Source organism: Vulpes vulpes, chromosome 13 (assembly GCF_048418805.1).
Source record: "Vulpes vulpes isolate BD-2025 chromosome 13, VulVul3, whole genome shotgun sequence".
Taxonomy (NCBI): domain Eukaryota; kingdom Metazoa; phylum Chordata; class Mammalia; order Carnivora; family Canidae; genus Vulpes; species Vulpes vulpes.
Window position 1 is genome coordinate 155,689,732 of NC_132792.1, and position 21,817 is coordinate 155,711,548.

The following is a 21,817-nucleotide window of genomic DNA, read 5'->3' on the forward strand; positions in this document are numbered from 1 at the left end:
AAGAGTTGTATCCTCTGTATCATATTCCAGTGTTGTTTCCCCCTTGTAGTATTTGTGTTTGTGGGATTCTCCTCAGTAACATTGATAAGATTACCAAAGAAGTAAACAACAACAACAACAAAAATAAAGTTCTAAACGAGTAGGGTTGTATGATTCTTAGGAGTTTATTCAGTGCCATAATGGAAGAAATGATTATTTAGAAAATCCTACCTAGATGGTGGACTAATCCACAAATGAATTTAAACTATATATATATATTTTTAATATTTTAACAGCATAAAACAAATCAGCTTCTTAAAGATAACATGTGAAAGGGTAAGTGCTTGAATTGAAGTAAAGACCTTGTTAAACTATGTCAGTTAATGAGATAGTTGCATTTCTTAGGGCACCGAGTTTTATGCTTTAATGTAAAAAGAGATAAAATGTGCAATTTAAAAATATCTTTATGTGTTTGACATTAAAAAAAAATATTTGAGAGCACGAGAGAGAGAGAGAGAGAGAGAGATTGGAGTAGGGGGAGGGGCAGGGAGGGAGGGAGAAGCAGATTCCCTGCTCAGCAGGGAGCCTGACATGGGGCTGTATCCCAGGACTCTGGGATCATGACCTGAGCCACCTAGGCACCTCTGTGTGTTTGACATATTAAACAAAATATGGGTAGGTATTCTTTAGGTCTGTCTGTTTGATGGAAATAAAGAGTAAAATAATCAAAAGATAGGCAACAGAGAGAAGTCAGTGGAGGGTATCAGAGTAATCAGCTCTTATATATTTAACCGTACACTTTTGCCTGCAAAACTGTAAATCCCAGAAGAACTAGATATGTACATAATCTGATGGGCAGCTTTCATTTAGGAAGGTGTTGTTGGACATACATTAATCCTTTCACCATTCTGGGTTTTATCTCTTTTAATTGTCGGTTAAATAATAAGTAGGTCAGTTTGACCTCTATTTCTAAGGGGACAAGGCTTTTTTAAAAAAAATCTCTTAGTCTTTGAACTGGAAAGAAAGGAAATGGGTGTAAGTAAATGTGTGTGTGTGTGTGTGTGTGTGTGTGTGTGTGTGTGTGAGAGAGAGAGAGAGAGAGCGAGAGAGAGATTAATGTGTGCCTGCTTTCTTAACAGCCCAAGATTATAATTATGAATTAAGACTTGAGGCTGGTTTTCTGGTTGGTATTCTTGCTGCTGGACCCATTACTGTATGTATTAAAGTAATTAAGCCATCTGGAAAAGAACAATGCATGGATTTTAGGGTTAGTTTTTGGAAATAGTTCTTCTGTTTTCAGAATTTAGGAACTGTTAACTTTTAAACTCTTTGTTCTGTGCTAACCATCTACTTATGGACTTTCACACACTCTAATGTTTCAGTAGGTACAATCCAACTGATGATAGTTATTCATTATGCCTTGTGAAGGCATATTGTGGGAAAAGCACTGTGCTAAATACAGTGGGAGATTCAGAGGAATCCAGTACAGCCTTTGTTATCAAGGACTTTATAATCTGGACTGTGTCATTAACAGTATAAGGATGGTCCTTAGAGGCTGAGAAGTACGCCCTAATATAGGACTGCTACTGGGACAACAAAAGAAGAGAAGTTCTCTGTTGATTTGGATGGACTCCATGAAGGTCCCGTGGGAACATGGGGATTTGTGCTGGGCTTTGAGGGGAAGCCATTGCGGTAGATGAAATTCGGATTTCTAAAGCTCAGAAATGGGCCAGTTTGGCAAAAATAGTGGGACATGAGGCTCTGATTCATTTCCCTTATAGAAGCCAAAGTGGTATTTGTAAAATGAAAAACCAGCTCTATAACTCCCCATCTGAGAACCATTCTTGAGATTGCACCTAATAACCTGAAACTTGAGACTTTTCTTGATTTTTACTGGCTATAACTCTGGCAGATGCTTCTGGATACTTCTTAAGTCGGTTATGAATTCTTTAATGGCGAGGTCCAGTTGTGGTCCATCTTTTTATCATAAGTACCTGCCAGCTTCGAAGAAGGAAGTCAGTAGATTCCTGTTGAATAAAATAGAGGCCTGCAATCCAGGCTAAGGGATTGGGACTTTATTCTAAAGCTAGTGGAGAACAATTAGAAATCTTTTTAAACAGAAGAATGACCTAGTAGAAGATTTGGTGAAAGGTATTCTAAGGTAATTACTTTAATTGCCGTGAATTGATTATTTTCCATGTTAGCCTTCTACTAAACATTATATTCTGAAGTACCTCTGACTTACAACAGATAAACATATATAGCTAATGATGTCCTAAACATGTGCAGTAGTCTGTTCATGAAACAAAATTCCAAATCCTTGGTGCTTTTTTCCTCTCTTAATTAGCATTAAGCATCAGTTTTTAACCATTGTTTTTTTAAGTTCACTAAAACAAATTAGGATTAGATAGGCCTTAGGTTTTTTCATTCATTCAGCAAATACTTGGGTGCCTACTGTGTGTCTAACACGTTCTAAACTTTGGGGACAAAGTATGAACACGAGTAACAGCAGATCACTTCAGAAGGCATTTTAAAGTCTAGAGTTAAAGTCTAAAATCTTATCAGGAGCTGTTAATTTTTCTCTCGTATTCTTTTTTCTTAAGAGGACATCACAGATAGACCTGAGAGTTTAGAGACTTTTCTTGGACTTATTTGGATATTGTGTGTATTGGTGGTACTTGTTCATTTAACAGTTTGATGCTTAAATAGCAATAGCTTTTTTTTTAAATGAGATATGCACATGCCAGACTAGTTTTTAAGAAAAGTATTGATGTTGCTTACTATTCATTGATTATTCACAATACAGTAGCTACTCTAGTAGTATCCAAGGCTTTGATGCTCTTCATTGGACAGTTTTCACAAATGGTAGCTGCGTTATAAGTAAGTGTGCATAATATTTTACTAACTTAGGCATCAGAATTCTTTATAATAATTAGTTTATGACCCTATAACTAGGTGGTGTTTTTTGATTTTTTTTTTTAAATTTCTTTTTATTTATGATAGTCACACACACAGAGAGAGAGAGAGGCAGAGACACAGGCAGAGGGAGAAGCAGGCTCCATGCACCGGGAGCCCGACGTGGGACTCGATCCCGGGTGTCCAGGATCGCGCCCTGGGCCAAAGGCAGGCGCTAAACCGTTGCACCACCCAGGGATCCCCAGGTGGTGTTTTTTGAATGAGTGGATAAAAAGCGCTGTGCAATTCTGAACTGATTTCATCAATTGATAGGTGTTGCCTGATTTCCTGTGAACCTATTTGACAGACCAATTTTACATGGTTATTGTTGGAAAATTCAGAATGTATTTGCCATTTTATTTCATTTCATTTTTTAAAAGATTTTATTTGAGAGAGAGCGAGAGAGAGCGAGCACGGGGAGGGCAGAGGGAGGAGCGGACTCTCCACTGAGCAGGGAGCCCAACACAGACTGGACCCCAGAACTCTGGGACCATGACCTGAGCCTGAGGCACACGCTTAACCAACTGAGCCACCCAGGCACCCTGTATTTTCCATTTTAAATATTTAAACTGCTTGTATATTTATTGAGCTGTTTGATTATTTTTCAAGATCATTCAAAACTGTAGAAGATTTGTGACTATGTTGGACTTAAAGATCCTTAGATTTGGTCTGTGTTTAGTTTTACCAACTTTAAAGCATGTATACACACACCGCAACGGTGATGGCAGCAGTGAAACCGAGATTATCCTTATCTTCGTGAATGCAATGACAAAACATCCTAATCCAAAACAGAATATTGCTGGCGGTTCTGGGAGAGTCTGGGGACAAGGTGCTTTTGAAAGGTACTAAGAAAATTTGTATTAAAAATAAAATCTTCATTCTTCTGTTTCCAAAATACGAACAAGCATGCTAATAGAGACACATTACTGTAGATTTCCACCTTATGTCTCCGAGGTGTTTCTTTTACTTGGCAGTTACCGTCCATGTTTTATAGTTTTTTTCCTCAAAAGATTTTTTGCTTAGTGAATCTGCGTTTGAACTTGTTATGATTGGGAATTGGGTCCATCAGTTGAGATAAGCCAGGTTTTCAGGCAGATACTTTGTTTTAATGAAGATCAACGATTGCCTCCCTTTGTGTGTGAACCAGATTTGTGAAACCACTTTAGACATACATTTTTTACTTTATACCTCCCTGGGAGGAGGGAATGAATCTCTCCCAGTTCACCATGTGCCTCAGCAAAGCTTTCTTGATAGATCTATTAAAGTCTTATTCAAGTCTTGTTCTGACTTGAACTAAGAGTGTCATTTCTTGAATTATAGTGGTCTAATATGAAACAAGAAATTTAAGAAATACCAAGTTTTGACATATTGAAAGTTAACAGCCACCTCTGACCACTATGAAATGTAACCTTTCTGTATATAATGAGCACTAGGCAGAGAGAGAAAATACCTCCTATCTGGAGACAGCGCTGCCTGGATCCTTCCCAGCTCTGGTTCTTCCCCTTCCCATATCCCCTTCCTAAATGAGCTCCTACTTAGCCATAAGACCCTCTGCTCGCTTCTTCAGCCGGAAGAGTTCCTTGACACCCCCACCCCCACCCCAAACTCTGTTAGATGCTCCCTTATCACCTTGCATTTTTCACCTGTCAAACTTCTCACACTCCCCATCAAAGCCTGTCTTTGTAACTAGACTGCAGGGTCCTCGGGGCAGAGTCCCCATCAGTTGTGTGCAGGTTTTATGCCGAGTGCCTAGTGTAGTCCCTGGCCTATAATAGGCCCTTAAATAAAGTGGTAAGGATGTAAACATAAAAATTCTCAAATGGATTAAGTTAAAGGTTTTTAATTAGATCTGTGTCATTGACCATGTCCGTGTCAGTGAAATTGAGTGAAAACACAAATTGAGTCAGCCTGAGACACTAGAAGAAAATGGTGGTGCGGTATGTGAATTGCCAAAAATGGAAAAAGACCTGTGGCATTAGGAGATTTGATCTATAATTATACTGACTTGCTTCCCATTGTGCATTTTGACCTAGAAATAAATTTACTAGGGCCTTCCTCCAAAATCAGCTGTGATCGTGTTATTTTTTTATCTATCCTAATGTTGTGGCTATCTGTGCATTAAATGTGTTAAGGTGACAGCTAAATTGCCTTCCCAACAACTAATTCTGGGTTGTTAGCATGTGTGTGGTTGGGTTTGCCTTACTGATCAGGTTCTCCTTACAGCGTTTAGCATTGTGACTGATTTTTACTTTTCCTTTCTTGGAGAACATTGATCTCCCCGCTCCCCAGGGTATGATGGATTTGGAAGCTGTTTTTGTTGTTGTTGACTGCTTTTTATAGTGACCTTTTGCTGTCTCCTGAGCAGTGGGCATAAGTGGGCACAGATATAACAGGAGCATACTCAAGGAGATTTTTTTCTTTGTTTTTATATATGCCTTTTCTTTTCCTTAACTGCGCCCGAACTGACTTAAACATTAAAGACTATTATTCTGAACTTTTTCTCAACTAATGAGAGTGTTGTACTGAGTACACAACGTATTTGTGAGCAACACACACTGAAGTTGAGGTTAATTTATGGGTGTATTTCTTCTTGTATTCTTGAGAGTTGAGACCCACGTATTCATGCTAACCAAAGTGTCATCCAGGAAAACAGCCTTAGAAAGCTGAAAATTGTTGAATTTGATAAGAAAACAGGTACCTTCCTCGTATAGTCTGAACTGCAGTTGTTTTCTGCACATTGTATGATGGGTGTAAGTCTTAACTACAAATTGGTGAGGAAATAACAATGGATGAAAGGGGCCAGAGGGAGGAGAAAGGTAGTATTGTTACTTGTTTCAACAGAGTTTGCATAAAAAAATTATATGTAAATGTATAAAGCTGGGTTTTGTTGGACTTAACTCAGTTTGGTGATTGGCTACTTTGTCTTCCAGATAAGTTGTCGTTTGTTTCTATTTTAGTTTCCTGAGGCTGTACCAGTGGGTGCATACTGAAATATGGAAAGTGAAAATGAAAATCTATAAATCATTTTCTTTGTTAAAGCATGTACACAGGATCTTGGCCCTAGAAGATGACCTTATCTCAAAGGAACTGTGCGATAATGCAGGAAAGAGATAATTTATGCTGCAATTTTTAACTACCTGGAAGATTTATGTTACCAGATCATCTTTCTAATGGGCATTTTATTTAAATTTATGATAAATATGTTTAGAACAGTAAAATGATTAGTGGAAATTATTTTTACCTGTGAAAGGATATAATTGAAATTATTTCCATAGCTATTGATGTATTATCTTTCTACTTAATTTCGGTTCGGTAATGCATTCCGGGTGATGGTCAGGCATATCAGTTGTGATGTTTGGTGAAATAAAAAAATCAGGTCCATCAAAGTAACTATTCTGATTCATTGAACTTTCTCTTACTTTCACAGTTCCTTTTAAAGGTTTGAAATACCAGCATCCTGTGTGTAGAACAAGTTGTTACCGTGGTCATTGTTCAGTATTGTTGTTTTCCGGCCATCGTGCAGGCTGGCAAGGAGTACAAAGATTCTAAAGTCAGTGACAAAGCAGGCAAGTAGGATGTCTTGCCGTAACTCCGTAGGTCTGAAAGTAGACAGAGACTCAGAGATCAGAGCAAAACAATTTATTATAGCACAGGAAATAGCAGGAGCATCGGCATAACAAGCAGATTCTTTTACCCGCAAATCCCATGGAGGTCGTAAGATGGGCCTGGGTGGTTGCTGTGTTTTCACTGAGCTGGGTCAAAGCCTAGGAGTCCAGGGCTGAGGGCTCACCGACATTCGAAGCAAGTGGTAAGTGAGCAAGCGTGTCCCCTCACTGGGGGCAGGCAGGGAGCACTGCATCCCCCTGCAGTCATGCTGTGGTTGCCTTGACCTATGTGATTAGCTACAGAAATGGCCGAAGGACAGAGGATTGGTTGGTGTACTTGTGGTTTGGTGCACTTGGTCAGAAGGCTGTGTGGGGGCTCTTGGGACCCATGATAGATAGCCTTTTCTCATAGTCCACTCTTTGGCTGTAAACATTGGCTGAAGTCAGCTTTCACATGAGTATGCCACACCGTCAGCAGTTCAGGTTAGAGATGCTGAGACCAAATCCATTCAGATGGTCTCATGCAACACTTGATGAAGATGATTGTCAATCGGATGAAGCCAACCTGCAGTTTTCATCTCAGTTCAGCCAACTGAACAAAAACCCAGAGAGTACTGATTGGTCTTATTTCAGGTAATTTAGCTTCCTTTCTTGTGGGACATGTGGATTGTTCCACTGTCTGGTGATACTAAGTCCTACATACTCTGCTCAGCCAGGGTGTAGTTTAAGGCTAGAGTGTTACCCATATGGCTTGTGCAAGAGAGTTCAAACTGATGTCCTGACCTTCTAGAGCTTGTTTAGCCTCGTTGGCTAAAATTAAGGATAGGTTCCTGAGCATTTGCTGTGGGGCATGAGCTCTACTGCCAGGGAACAGTACTTGCACTGCTTTATGGGACCAGAAGTCTGTGTCACCCGAGCAGGATCACCTAATTGAGGCACAGACTGTCTCCGGTACCAAATAGTCCAACTTAGTGCCAGGCCTCCTTTTTGGTAGCCAGAGGCCAGAGGATGAGTAATTTTTCCTTTACTGACTCAGGGTAGCCCACATTGCTCCCAAGAATTTGCCTTGGAATTTGCAAGTCCCTGTGTGTCTTATCAGGATTAATGGAACCACCCCTGGGCTTTCATGTGAGTCAGTTTCTGTTCCAGCGCCGTTGCCACCTGCCCTTTATTTGAGCGTCTCAGCGCGATACCATTCATGTAGTGGAACCAAGTCTTTGCTGAAGGGAAAGGGCTTGCTCCATGTTGCACTGGTGGAAACAGCAACAGAATTCTAGGACCCCTGAGGCTACTTATTAGTAAACCTGTCTTGGAACCTGCAGGTGAAGGTAAGCTGATACTGATCTTATGGTACCAAAGGGATTAGGAAAGAGGCCTTAGCGGAGAGAGGGAGAGAGGGAGAGAGGGAGAGGCATTAGCAGTGGCCAAGAAGGCATACCCAGGGTCGTCAGTTTGTGCAGTTGATTCAGTCACAGTCACAATATTTGGAACAGCCAGAGCAATGGGCAACAACTGGATTCAGTTGGTGACAATCCACCGTAGGCCTCCAGCTCCCACGAGTCTCTTTCACAAGGCCACACAAGGTGATTTTATTGCAACATCACATCTCTCAGTATTCTTGCTGCCCTTAGGTTTTTCATCAAAATTGTGATTTCTTTTTTCCTCTTTTTTTTCTGTGTTGTTTTTGTTGTGTAACATGAGAGAGAACTGCCTAACGACGTGATGTGTTAATGCACTTGTCTTACTGTCGCCTCTAGCAAGCAGATCTTCCACTTTGAGAAAAGACCCCTCGGATTAGTGAGCACTTAGAGTACAACTGCAGTAGCGAGTGTACTTGCAGTAATGAGAGGAAAGGCAGCAGCAGTGCCCAGCAAGGATCCAGATGTCCCCACCTGGATTGTTCCAGTAACTTCTACTTTTATTTTTTATTATTTTTTAAAAATATTTTGTTTATTTATTCATGAGGCCCAGAGAGAGAGGGGCAGAGACACAGAGGGAGAAGTGGGCTCCCTGCAGGGAGCCCGATGTGGGACTTGATCCCAGGACCCTGGGATCACACCCTGGGCCGAAGGCAGACGCTCAACCATTGAGCCACCCAGGTGTCCCGTAACTTCTATTTTTATTCTGTTTCCAACTTCAGCCAATTGAATGTGTGGCTTCTGCCCTTTAAGAAAGCTGACAAGATAGCCCCTGGAACATCAGTATCCAGAAGAGCTTCTGTCTCCCACCCTGACTTCCTTCCCCTGCCGTCCTTCTTTGGGAATGGACAGATCTTGGCTCCATCTCTGGTCCCCCTTTTCTTTAAAGGCTGATAAATTAGGGTGCGAGGATTCAGGGTTAGGTAGTGTGTTCTAAGGTTGCCACTCAGCTCTGTTGTTCCTCCAGGACTAGGGGATTGATTTCTGTGGAGGAATCTGGATCTGTAGAGGCATTTTTGGTTTTAACCAGACTGTTTTGGTTTCAACCAGTCGGATGCTTTGGGGCTCCCATAGTTCAGTTTCTGAACCAAATTGTTTTGGTGCTGATTCTATCCATCTCTTTTTAGGGGACTCCTGTTTCAACAATTGTATCCACGTGGTCTTCTAGCGAGGCCCTGTGGAGGGCTTCCAAAAAATCATCATCTCGTATCTCAGCGTACTGCTTGCACCAAGAGTTTTAGGAAAAACCAGACCTCAGAGGCAATGCATGAAATAACAGGATCCCAAAGGAAATGACTAAGTAAACAAGCAGGTTGGGTTTGCCACAGCTTCATAGGTGTGAAAGTAGACAATGAGACTTAGCTGTCAGAGCAAGACAGTTTTTAAAACTGTCACAAACAGCGCAAGCATCGGTATAGGTACTGCTGGCTCTCCTGCTCACACGTACCTTGGTGAGATGTGATGCACTTGGATGGATGGTGGCTGTGCTTGCAGGGAGTTGGGTTGCAGCTGGGAAATCCAGGACTGAGGGCTCAGCACCTTTTGTAGCAAGTAGCAACCAAACCTGTCAGGGTCACCTAGCAAATGAGCAGTTGTGCTGAAGTTACACTGTGGTTACCTTGATCACTAGATACAGAAAGGGCTCAAGGTCAGCGCACCATGTAGTTTGGTTTACTCAGTGAGACCATACAGGGACATGTGGGACCCGTGACAGACTGGCTCTCCTGACATTATTTTTTAGATAATATCTAAAATGTTACTGTATTTTTCAAATAATATACTTGTAATAGTATAGTAATATATTACATTTGAGTTCTGCTTTCAGAGTTAATAAAATGTATTCATAATTTACGTCACCGAGTCCTGTGTGTAGTAGGTCATGGAAGTGTCACCGTCTCCATGTTGCAAAAAGAAGAAAACTGATGCTCAGTGGGGTTCAGTGACACATGGCAGGTTATATGTGTAAGCAGTGGAACCAGATCTTAGATTCATGACTGTTGACTCTCATGTTTTCTTTTCACTACCCTGAACCAAGTTTACTTGAATGAGTAGAACAGAATCATTTGTAGATTATAAATAAGATTTGTATGCCAGTGATATTTCAGTAAAATTATTACTCTCTTGAGTCTTTTTTCAAAGTCCTAAAGTAACGATTTGCTTAAGGAAATACATCAGTACATCAGTGTTAAATTTTAGCTTAGTTTATATGTGGCTTATTACATATTTGAATTAAGGTTTTACTGGTTCTGATGTCGCGTTGGAAAAGAATGAACAGTGGTATAGGCATTTAAAAGTTTTGTTATTTTTTGTTAATTATGATGTAGTATATCCCTGATCATATGAACCCCAACGTCTTATAATTTGATTAGTTATATATAAAGCACAGCTGAGAGAAAAAGTAGATACCGGCATCTCTCAAGTTGAAAGAACCTAAGGATCATTCAAACTCTGAGTAGAGGAACAGTCTTAGGATACCGCTGAGTAGACTATCATCATAGCAGTCAGGCTGATGTTAGGTCAGACTTTCCATTATTAATCCTTCTTTTGGTTTTTATAACTTTTGGTTGAAAATTCTTTCCAGGGAACAACTTGTATACAGATTTTGAGCCTGGGAGCAAAATATCTCATGACCCACTTACAGGCCTCTTTAAACATTCAGATTAATGTTAATGGCTTTTAAGATGAAGGCTAATTTTATGTTTCAAAATATTTCAAAATATTTATTCTTTTGGAATCAACAACTTAAAATTATTTTATTCGTTCCTTGTGAGGCTGCATTGTATTTTTAGAATTATACTCAAAATAGCTACAAAGCTCTGATGATAAGCTTTTCAAAATTATAAATGTAACAACTCAATTGAGCAGTGTTTAATTGATTTTAAGAAGTCAGAATGAATAAAGAATTTGTATACTGTTTTCAAAATCCGAATTTAACTTGGTTTCGAAAAAAAAGGAAGGATGTTATTTTGTGTTTACTTATTTGATTTGTATTGGCTTTGTAAACAAACGTTAATTCAAAAATACAATATTGTTTTAGGGTTTTCCGGAGAAACAGAACCAATAGGACACACACAAGATTGTAAGGAATTGGTTCATGTAATTATGAAGCCTGGAAAGTCTTGAAATCTGCCATATGTAGGCTGGAGGCCCAGGAAGGCTGGTGGTGTCGTTCTGGTCAGAGTCCAAAGGCCCCAGCCTTTGACTCGGAGTCCAAAGAACTCATTTTGTATGTTCTAGTTCAAGTGTGAGGATCTCAGAACCAAGAGTGCCAGTGGGAGATAACTTCTAGTGTAAGTCTGAAGGCTTGAGAACTAGTAGAGCCAGTGGTGTAAGCCCCATTCGAAGAGCAGGAGAAAACCTATGTTCAGCTCAACAGTCAGTCAGAGGGGGTGAATTCTAACTTGCTCAGCCTTTTTGTTATATTCAAGTTCCCAAAGGATTGGATAGACCCACCCACTTTGGGGAGGACCGTCTACTTAACTCAAGTCTACCAATTCAAATGCTAATCTCATCCAGAAACACCCTCACGGACAGGGCTCAGAAATAATGCGTAACCAATATCTGGGCACCTCATGACCCAATCAACTTGACACATGAAATTCACCATTCCAAATACCATGAATAATTCTCTCCTCCACTCTTAGTCATTTTATTTCCAAAAGTGCTTGTATTATACTTGAAACAAATGAAACAGATGAAGATGTTCTGATGAAAATTTTCCTTGAGCATTGTTTTTTTTTCCTAAAAAATGTCTAAAAAATATCCAATATCTCTAATATGATCAGAATTGCCATGAGAATCCACTGTGAAAATTCATAATTCAGTTCATTTTAGGGTCATCGTATGGAGACAATGCTGCCAGTTTGCAATCAGTTGCGACGAACATAATAGACTCTTAGAGACTCCTATAAATTTCAGCGTGCCTCCAACCTTCTATGCCCTGATATTTTTTCATGAAACAGGTGGACCAGCTCTAACTGCCAGGTGGAGTTTTTTGTTTTTGTTTTGTTTTATAGAGATATATATTTGTATTTTATTTAAACTCAGTTTGCCAACATATAGTATAACAACACCCAGTGTCAAGTGGAGTTTTTATGCCATTAGTTTTCTTTAATGTTTTTTTAGGTGGGTTAAGATTTAACAAAATTAATACTTAATTTAACAAAGTTAATATGCTTTTATGTTTTATGAAATGCAGAAATTAAAATACAGTTTTTCTAAATGAAGAATCATAATAATTATAAATATAGAAATTTAGTATTTATTTTCCCTAGAAATATTTTGTTCTTTAATTCCACTATATATTAGGAGGTTGGCCCAAGAACAGAAGGATGATAATTTTTCTTTTATTTGCAACAAGTGGAACTTATTAGAGTATTGACTTTTCTAAGTCAGAAGGATTTTGCTATGTTTTCTATTAGATAAATAGTAAAGAGGTGTAGTCATAGATTTTATATAGTGTTTGGTGTGTTAGCTGTGATTTTCTTTGATGTGTCTCATGATATCACTTTTATATCTTTAAAGTGTTTTTAAAACACTAACAGAGATCACTTTTATTTTAACTCAGTGGATTAGGAACCCTCAAACCAGGAACCTAATCCGTGAAGCAGTCCTTGGCTGTTAATTCTCCTTTGGGGGTGGTGGGTAGGGCCTGGCCCAAGCTAATAATATTTCTGGCAGTTGCTTTTATAAACATTGTTGTCCTAAACATTCTTGTGTATGTCTTTTGTGCACATGTGGGAGTTTCTTTCGGATATTACCCATGAGGGGAATTGGGGAGTCATGGAGCATTGCCTGCCACTTAACAGTATATGGGAGTTCCAGTTGCTCCTTAGCTTGGTTTTTATCTTGCCAGAATTTAAAGTTTTTATTCTAAAAAATAAATTTATTATTAAAAAAAATAAAGTTTTTATTCTGATAATGGATATGAAATGGTATTCTATTGTTAATTTAGTTTGCATATCCTTGATTTGTACCGAGGTTGAATATTTTTTCAGATGCTCTTTTGAAAATTACCAGTCTGTGTCTCTTGCCAATCTTGAAAAAATTGGGTTACCTTTTGTTTACATACTGGTTGTATGTATTACGAGGATTTTTTTTTTTTCTGGTCCGTGACTTCTTTTTGCATTTTTTTCAGTTGTCTTTCTTGACGAATAGACTGGATTAGTCAGTGTCTAATGGTTGTATCTTTTAACCTGAAGTATATTTCTTTCTACTTTGATGCCATGAAGATACTTTTCTGTTTTCTTCAAAAAATTTTAAAGTAAAAACTTTTCACATTTAGGTCTTTATTCCTCTGTGCATAGTGCAAGGTGGTAATTCTTATGTGTATGTAGGCATGGAAGTGTATTTTTTCTTGTAAAAATAATTGATAACCAGTTGTCTCTGTGCCACTTAAGTAAGCCTGTTCTGTCAGGCACAAAGTTTTCATACATGAGCGGTTCTGTTTCTGGGATGTTTTTCTGTTCTTTTGGTCTTGTTTTTTTCCTGCTTCACTTGTACTTTCAGTAAGTTTTGATATCTGTTTGGGAAAAGCTCTTGAGGTGGTGATGTTTTTAAAAAATTTCCTGGCTATTTTTGGTTTTTCTTTCATATTTCTTTTTTTTTCTTTAAGATTTTATTTATTCATGACAGACACACACAGAGAGAGAGAGAGAGGCAGAGACACAGGCAGAGGGAGAAGCAGGCTCCATACAGGGAGCCCGACGTGGGACTCAGTCCTGGGTCTCCAGGATCACACCCCGGGCTGAAGGCGGCGCTAAACCGCTAGGCCACCAGGGCTGCCCTTCTTTCATATTTCAAAGTTAGTTTTGTAGACATGCAAGCACACATACTGCCTTTTAGGAAACTGTCCATTTCATCTAAGATTTTTAGATTTATTGACATAACATTATTTGTATTCTTTCTTCTCCCTACATTTCTTTTTTACTGGATTTGTAGTTATGCCCTCTGAGATTCTTATCTTTGCATTCTTCTTTTTTCTTGGTCAGTCTTGCCACAAGTTTATCTGTCTTTTTAATTTAATTTTTTTTAAGAACCAGCTTTTAGTTTTGTGGAGTTTTATGGTCTTTATTTTCTATTTATTTCTGTTCTTTTTAAATTTTTATAATCTGGTAATTGATTGGATGTGGGGGGACAGGGTTGAATGAAAGACACTCCAGGTTCCATCATAGTGACCAGGAGGATGGTAGTGTTTACTGGTTGAAGTAGAAAATAACTGGAGGCAGTTTGTGGGGAAAGATGTTTAGTTCACTTTTGGATATTTTAGTTTGTGGTGTCTGACACTCCAGGTGGAGCTGTTTATAGGAGAGGCTGGGCCCGAGGTGGTGATTTGCTATTTGCTACTGGTAAAGGATAATCAGTGGAGAGTAGTGGGAAGAAGGAAAGACACAGTGATTGGAGGTCAGTGGGAAGCCTTCCTGGCTCCGTTAATACCGTCACCATCCCTATATCTATTCAATCTTAAGGCCTCTGTACTTGCAGGAGTACTTGTGCATACATTTGCAATAATTGACATGTTTGTATCTTTCACTAGGCTAAAAGGACAGGGAATCCTCACCTCCTCATAGGGCCTAGTATAGTCAAAGTGTTGGATATGTGTTTGTGGAATCAACCCTATTGACTCTCCTTTAGTTTGGTCACAGATATGTGATTTAACAGGAATATATTATGGATGCTCATTCTAGAGGATTCAAGACAATTACCAATTTTAACCACTAAAAATATTTCCCCTATTGTTGTGAACTGAAAGAGGGCAAGGATTGACTCTTTTAAAATGAAATTTTAATTTGATTTTTGAACTTAACCTGAACATGAGTATTTTTTGTTTGAAGGAGACATTTATTAATCTACCATATTTAAGGAGGAAGAGCACTTTTCAATTATCAGAGATACCTCTTTTAATGAAAAGGTATTTACAGATGTATCTTTTGTTACTGCTTTTGTTTCTGGAGGGCATTTATCTTCTTGGATTTAGGTCTTAACTATTGAAGATTAATAGTTATAACTTGCCAATTAAAAATAATCCAGACTCTTATGTATAGGAAAATTGGAAAAAGTTTCATATTATTAATTTTAAAGCATAATACTTCTGAACAGCTCAAAGCACATTATTGTTCACAGGATAGTGTGTAAAAAGCTATACTTAAACGTCAAGAAAGGGTTATTCAGTGCAGCAATCAAGTAAAAAAAAAATGACAAGAACAGAGTTCTTGGATGATTTGTCTTCTTGATTTTTTAGAAATTAAAGCTGTCTGGCTTTGAAACAAACATTTCTATGTGGAAAGTAACATGTATTTACAGTTTGGAGTAAGCTTTCCTAGAAAAATTCTCCAGCTTGATGCTTTGGAGATGGACATAGCTTTGAATCTCCTTTCCTTATTCCTGTTAGGAATGCCTTCAGCTTCAAGGAACAACAGGGGTACAAACAAAAAGAGGGGTTTATTTTTCTTACATAATGAGAAATCTGGGAGTCTAGATAGCTGCTGGCTTTGGTGTAATGTTCAGCGATGTCACGGCTGGTATCTGATTCTTTACCCTTTCTCCTGGAACATCATGGCTTCTTCAGCTTGAGGATCGTATCCACATTGCAGGAAGGGAGAAAGGGGGAAGGACAGAAACAGCTTTCACTGGGACAAGAAACTTTTGCTGATTTTTTTTTGGGGGGTGGGGGGAGGATAAGAGACTTTTTGCTTATGTTTGGAAAACTAGGTCGTATGATCAATCTTAGCTGAAAGACAGGCTGGGAGACTGCTTTTTAGCATCTGTGGCATAAGTATGCAAGGGAGAGGTTGGGAATGCATGTGGGGTTGGTCAGTCTACCTCAGTGACCATGGGGTGCCATGGCTAACCTGAATAAGCCTGAGTTTCCTCTTGGGCATAGTAATAGCACCACTAGGTGAGACTTGGACTTTTTGTGTGCTATTAAATCTTTCACATCTAGAGCAATGTCTTACAGATGTATCTATTCAGAATTAATAAGTGAAAATCATTATGAGAATTACATGAGTAATGCATTTAAGGCACTTAGCCCAGTGCTTGGCATATAGTAACCTATAAATGATATATCTACTTTTGTTTTCAACATGTGCAGTGATTGTTATCAATTTAGTGTACGAACATAAATAGAAATTGTCACAATTTGATTACATTTGTCATTTTGTCACTTAATGTGTATTTGAAGGTTGTTTTCTTGACAATTAAGATTTCTAAAATAATAATTTTAATTAATATGGTAGCTGCCTTACTATGTAAATAAAGAGATAGAAACATGTGGATGCTAATGTGACAGTGACAGGCTATAGTCACCATAAATGTGGAAATGTCTTAAATCACTTTCTTTAAAAATGTAAATTAAATGTCATTGCTTAAAAGAAAAAACTATTTATTGAAGTGCAACAGACAAAAGCAGTATATTTAAGTGTGCAGCTCAGTAAATTTTTACAAAATGAACACACTCATGTGACCTCCCCTCCCCCCAAGGTGAAGCTAACAGAACATTACCAGTACTGTAGAGGCCTTCCTTGTACTCCCTTCTGGTCATTACTCCTTTCCCTTGATTCTTCTTACTGGTCTGATGGTCGTGAGAGGGGGTGGGAGTAGATCCTGATGGGGGCTTGTATGTCCTACAAGATAGAAGCATCAGTATTGCTTGTAGGGGAGCGGGTACTGGGCCACTTTCGCAGGCCCAGAAATTTTAGGACGATCTGGAGTTTCAGGGTTTTCAAGTATTGACCCAGTTGTCCTTACAGGAAGTCTTAAGGGTCTCAGGTATTCCTAGGCAGGAGGATCCTGACCTCAGAATAGCAGTCTTGGCAGCGTTGAGTATTCAGGATTGAGTATTCCAGCTTTCTTTGAGGATCTGCTGCCCTGATAATTAGCTCCTAGGCCCCAGTCCTCTGCCCTTGCTGCTTTCTGACCGCACTGGATGAAAGAAGCCTTCTTACTTTTCACTTGTCACCTCAAATCCTTCTTGGTTTTTCATTCCCCTTCCACCCCCCCATGTGTTGCCACCCCAGCAACAGCTGATTCCGTAGACCTTATAATTGCCACTTCCTGTCAACCTCTTAGAAGCCTGAGCTTATTTCACCTGCCAGTGCATTTCCTTCAGCGGGATCCTTTGCCCTTTTCCTAAGTTTTTAATTTCTTAAAAACTTTGGTGAATTGAAAGGGCTCACAAGAAGGGCTGTGTGTACTTCACCCATCACCTGATCCAGCTGCAGAATCTGGGCTTTGGGTCTGCGTTCTGGACCGCTCCCCTTGGCAGCCAGCGTGGACCGGATCCTCCAGGGACAGACCCTGGCCTAGAGCTCTGCACGTGCTGCCCGAGTTTTGTAGAACGTGTTGGGGGGACGCCACCTGCGAAGGACGCAGGCCTGAGCCAAAGGAGCGGAACTGCGGCGCAAGGGGTCTGGACCTTTGTACCCTCGCGGTGGCAGGGTGGCCTGGGGAGGGGCTGAGCTTTGACCCCAGGGCCGCGACTCCCTGCCGCTCGGGGAGCTGCCTGGAGGGGCGACCCCGCAGCCGCTGCACCTGCTGGATATTGATTTTCAGACTTTGTTCTTTTCCAGGGCACACGCTTAATGCTATTAATTAGTTATGGGGCTGCCTAACTCTTTCCCACCCAGGCCATTCAACATTTCTCGGTCTGCTTGTTGTTTGTTGCCGAGGGAGAGGTTTTCAAACCGGCAACTCTGGATTGTAAAATTGTCTTTTTTTTTTTTTTCCCTTTCAGTTCCATCAGTTTGTACTGTGTAGTCTCGGGCAGTGTTACTCAAATATAGAATTATCGTATCTTACTGTCTTGAGTCTTTTATTTTGATGAGATACTCCTCCTTGATTTTTAGTAGTGCATTTTGTCTTAAAAACGACTTTGTCTAATATAAATGTAGTCATGCTAGCTTTCTTTGGGGCAGTATTCACATAATATTTCTTGTTCATTCTTTTAAGATAGCTTCCTGTGTTCTACTATGTAGGACATATCTTAACATCTAGAATTAAAAAAAAAAATCTTACCATTTTTGTCTTACAATTGGAGCTTCTAGTTCATTTACATGTAATGTCATTACTGATAGATTGGGATTTAAGCCTATCAGCTTCTTATTTATTTTCTCTGCGCCAGTTCTTCTTTGTTCCCATTTTGCCCTCCCTCTTGGCCTTCCCTTTTTAGCCATTCCATTTTTGTCACTGTTATTCTACCCCCTGCCCTGTTACCTTGCTAGATATATATTCTTTCACTGTTCTATTAGTTGCAGTGCATCTTTTGATCTGTTTGAGCCAGCGTAAGATTAGGACTTTTGTTTGTTTCTTTTGTGGAGAGTCCATTCGTCTCTTCTTTATAAATTGCAGTTTTGGAATGAAGTTCTCCTTATTTTCCACCGATTTATAGAGCATATTGATCATAATTAAAGTTTGTTTCTGAGGATTCGAAGATCTGGTTCACTTTGTACACTCTTTTCTGTTGTTTGCTGTCCACCCCACCCTTTCTTTTAGGTTCTTGGCTAACCGGGTGATTTTTTTTTTTTTTAATTGTGTATGAGATGGGTGTGAAAACTTGTAGAGACTCTGAATGGTGTCACCATCTCCAGAGATGGTTCAGTTTTTTTCCCCTAGTGGACATACCGCCCTTCATCTTGATCAAGGGAAGGCTGGCCTTTAGGGGTCCTGTCTGAATGTTTAGGGTGTTTACCCAGGCCTCTGCCCCTTCATGCTTTCTGCACTCCACTTTTGTCTCCCCAGCACCACGAGTCTGCCAAAATCTCTGCTTTGCTTTTTATCCTGTCCACTGCTTTCTTTTTGGTTTCTTGGATTATTTGTGATAATAGACTTTACTGGGTACCTTCCCTCGATTCTGTATTTAATCATATTGAGTTGTTGGGATCCATAGCATTTTCGATAGTATTTAGGATAACCACAAAATATTTTAGTCTTATTTCAGTATGAATTTAATAGGTCTGGTTTTTGTTTTATCTCATTGACTCATTTTATTAATTGCATTTGAAAAACCAGGAGTTTATGGTGGAAATGGGCAAGCCCCAAGTTTAGTACAGAGGGTTTCAGATAACAAGGGCCGATACAGTATGTTTGAGGTTCCAGATTTCATTGGGCCACAGGATATAACGAACGTTACTTCAGATCAAAGGTTGGCAAACTGTGGCCTGTGGGCCAAATGTGGCCACTACCTTTTTTTGTAAATAGAGTTGTATTGGAACACAGCCACTCCTCTTTATATATTCTCTGTGGCTGCTTTGCCCGTTACAGAGTTGAGTGAGTGCAGCAGAGATTGGATGGCCTGTGAGGTTTAAGATGTTTACCATCTGGCCCTCTTTATAGAAAGAGTTTGTTGATCTCTGTTTTAGATAACCAAACTTAAGAGATTCACTTAGTTCTTTTTATAGAAATCCATCGTTAATATAGTTTTTAAAGATTTTATTTATTCATGATAGACATAGAGTGAGGCAGAGACACAGGCAGAGGGAGAAGCAGGCTCCAGGCTGGGAGCCCGACACTGGACTCGATCCCGGGTCTCCAGGATCACGCCCTGGGCCAAAGGCAGGCGCTGAACCACGCTGAGCCACCCAAGGATTCCCATCATTAATATTATAAGGAATTGGCTATAGCTTAAAAAAAGACATTTTTCTCACTGTCTCCTCTCTTGTCCTCACTTGATTTTGTTAAAATTGCTTTTCTGTTCCCATTTCTTTTTCTGGAACCTTACTCTGTTGATGCTGATGGGCCACCGGAGAATCCAGGTGACATGGAGAGGCAATCGGGGTTCCTGCCCTGGAGATGGGTCAGGCGTCGAGGAAGCAGTGAAGGGCTGGGAGGTGTGCCTTCTTACCCCCCAGTGACCATTAACCAGAAACTCTTGAAAGTCACTCGGAAGCTCTTATTTCAAAATAGGTCATCTCTGGCTGCTGGTTGGAGGCGAACTCTGGTTCAAAGTCAGCAGAGCGAGGAGCGTCTGTTCAGCCAGAGGCTTTCTACCAAGCACGTGGCAGCCCTAGCGGGCACTGTGCTGTGGGATTAGCCCCAAGCCCTCCAGCCACGTCTGCGGACAGGCTGAGCCGGCCTTCCCCACCCCATGTCCTGTCTGCACCCCATGGGTCGCCCTCCACGGTCAGCGGTCCTGGAGCCGCGGCCTGTCTCCACCGCAGAGAACTCAGGCGCCGTGCGGGCCGCCCCAGCCTGCAGCCTGGGTTCCACGCCCTAGAGCCCTCGGCCGGCCCGGGGTTGGCAGGGGAGGCCCGCCTGGCGCTGCGCCCTCCGCAGACGCTCGTCCGGGAAGGTGGTACCCCTGAGCTGGCGGCCCACGGTGGACCGTGCCGCGCCTGCATCCGCACCTGCACCCGCACCCTCACCTGCACCCGCACCTGCACTTGTACCTGCACCATCACCCACACCAGTATCTGCACCCGCACCTGCCTGCACCCACACCTGCACCTGTACCCACACGTGCACCTGCACCCGCATCTGCACCTGCCGTGCTGCGTGCACAAGGTGGGCGGGCTGGGCTCCCCTACTGTCCCTTCTGCCCTCCGTGGGGGGTGTGCCCCGGCCTGCTGTGCCCCAGTGCCCCCTTACCTGGGTCCACTCTAGCTCAGGGAGGAGGAGGCGCAAGGAAAAAAAATAGAAGCAAAAATTTGTTGGTTAATGAAGTGCTGCTGCTGCTGTTTTTTTTTTTTTTTAATCTTTTTTTTTTTTGTTTAAAGATTTTATTTATTCATGAGAGATGCAGAGAGGTGGAGACACAGGTGGAGGGAGAAGCAGGCTCCCTGTGGGGAGGCCAATGAGGGACTCAATCCCAGGATCCCAGGGTCACGCCCTGGGCCCAAGGCAGACGCTCCACCACTGAGCCACCCGAGCAGCCCTGCTGCTGCTTTTTTAAGCGAGCACCAACACATTGGAATTACAAGTGCTTTTAAAATAGAACACTTAATATGACATTTTCATGAACCCTTCAGATGGCATTTGTAGGGGTTTCTGCACCCTGCCAGTAATTTCGGAAGTCTGCTAATCTTTGCGATTAAAAGCATTATGTGAAATTGGAGGCCGTTGATATCGATGATGTATCACAGCCCTTAGAAGGTGCAACGCTGAGATTCGGGGTGGAGAGTCCGGTTATGACAGGTCGTGGTCACTGAGGGCTGTACCTCACAAGCTGCTGCCTGACACCGGCTTCCTGGGGTGTCGGTGACACTTGCAGCTTTTTGGGAGGGGGGGAAAGTGTTTTATATGGTGAAGAGGAGAATGGAAACCTTTCTCATCTTTTAAAAAGAGAAAGTAGACTGTGCATGAATTTCTATTTTACGTGGACCTCTAGCCACACTCCCAGCTTCCAGGAATAGGCCTTATCCTCAAGCTCATGGAAAAGTTTGAGAAGCAGTGTTTCAAACAAACACTTAAGAACTCTGTTTCTTTAACGCCCGAGGGAAGCAAGGATTTCTGTGTGGGACATTGCTAACTCTACCAAAGAAGGGAACATGATCCTGTTGTTGACTCAGTCGGTTTTACTGGGTTTTGGAGGGCAAAACCCGTTTTTGGAGGCAGTATTGAGAGGAGTATATGTTTGTATATGAAAACACTTCTTAATCAGTAAAATACTATGGCAGGAACAGTAGGGGCAGAAATAATGGAAGAATCAACCCCACTCCCGGGCCTAAGGCAGGGGCTGCTAGTACCAAGAGCTTGGAAAAAGAGACATTAGCTGAATCTGTGGGTTAGAAAGTGACAGAGGTTGAGTTCAGTGGGTTTACTATGGTTTTCCTTCCTGTTTTTTATAAATTGTTATGCATAGATCCTTTTCAGGAGAGTAGTAGTCTTTGTATTTTGATGATACGATAGAGAACTATAGAGACGAGT

At 40.9% G+C, this 21,817-nt stretch overlaps 1 protein-coding gene across 8 annotated transcripts in view; it reads left to right on the forward strand.

Moving 5' to 3' along the window:
• The window catches only part of NEK7 (NIMA related kinase 7), a 158,271-nt gene that overhangs the window by 24,667 nt on the left and 111,787 nt on the right, over positions 1 to 21,817 (forward strand). Inside the window, exon 1 of one of the 8 annotated variants that reach the window (XM_072733430.1) lies at positions 6,491 to 6,742. The exons of the other annotated variants lie outside the window; for them this stretch is intronic. The gene's annotated coding sequence lies outside the window, so the exon portion shown is untranslated. Of the gene's footprint in view, positions 1 to 6,490; positions 6,743 to 21,817 lie in introns of those variants that run through there. 8 annotated transcript variants of the gene reach the window in all.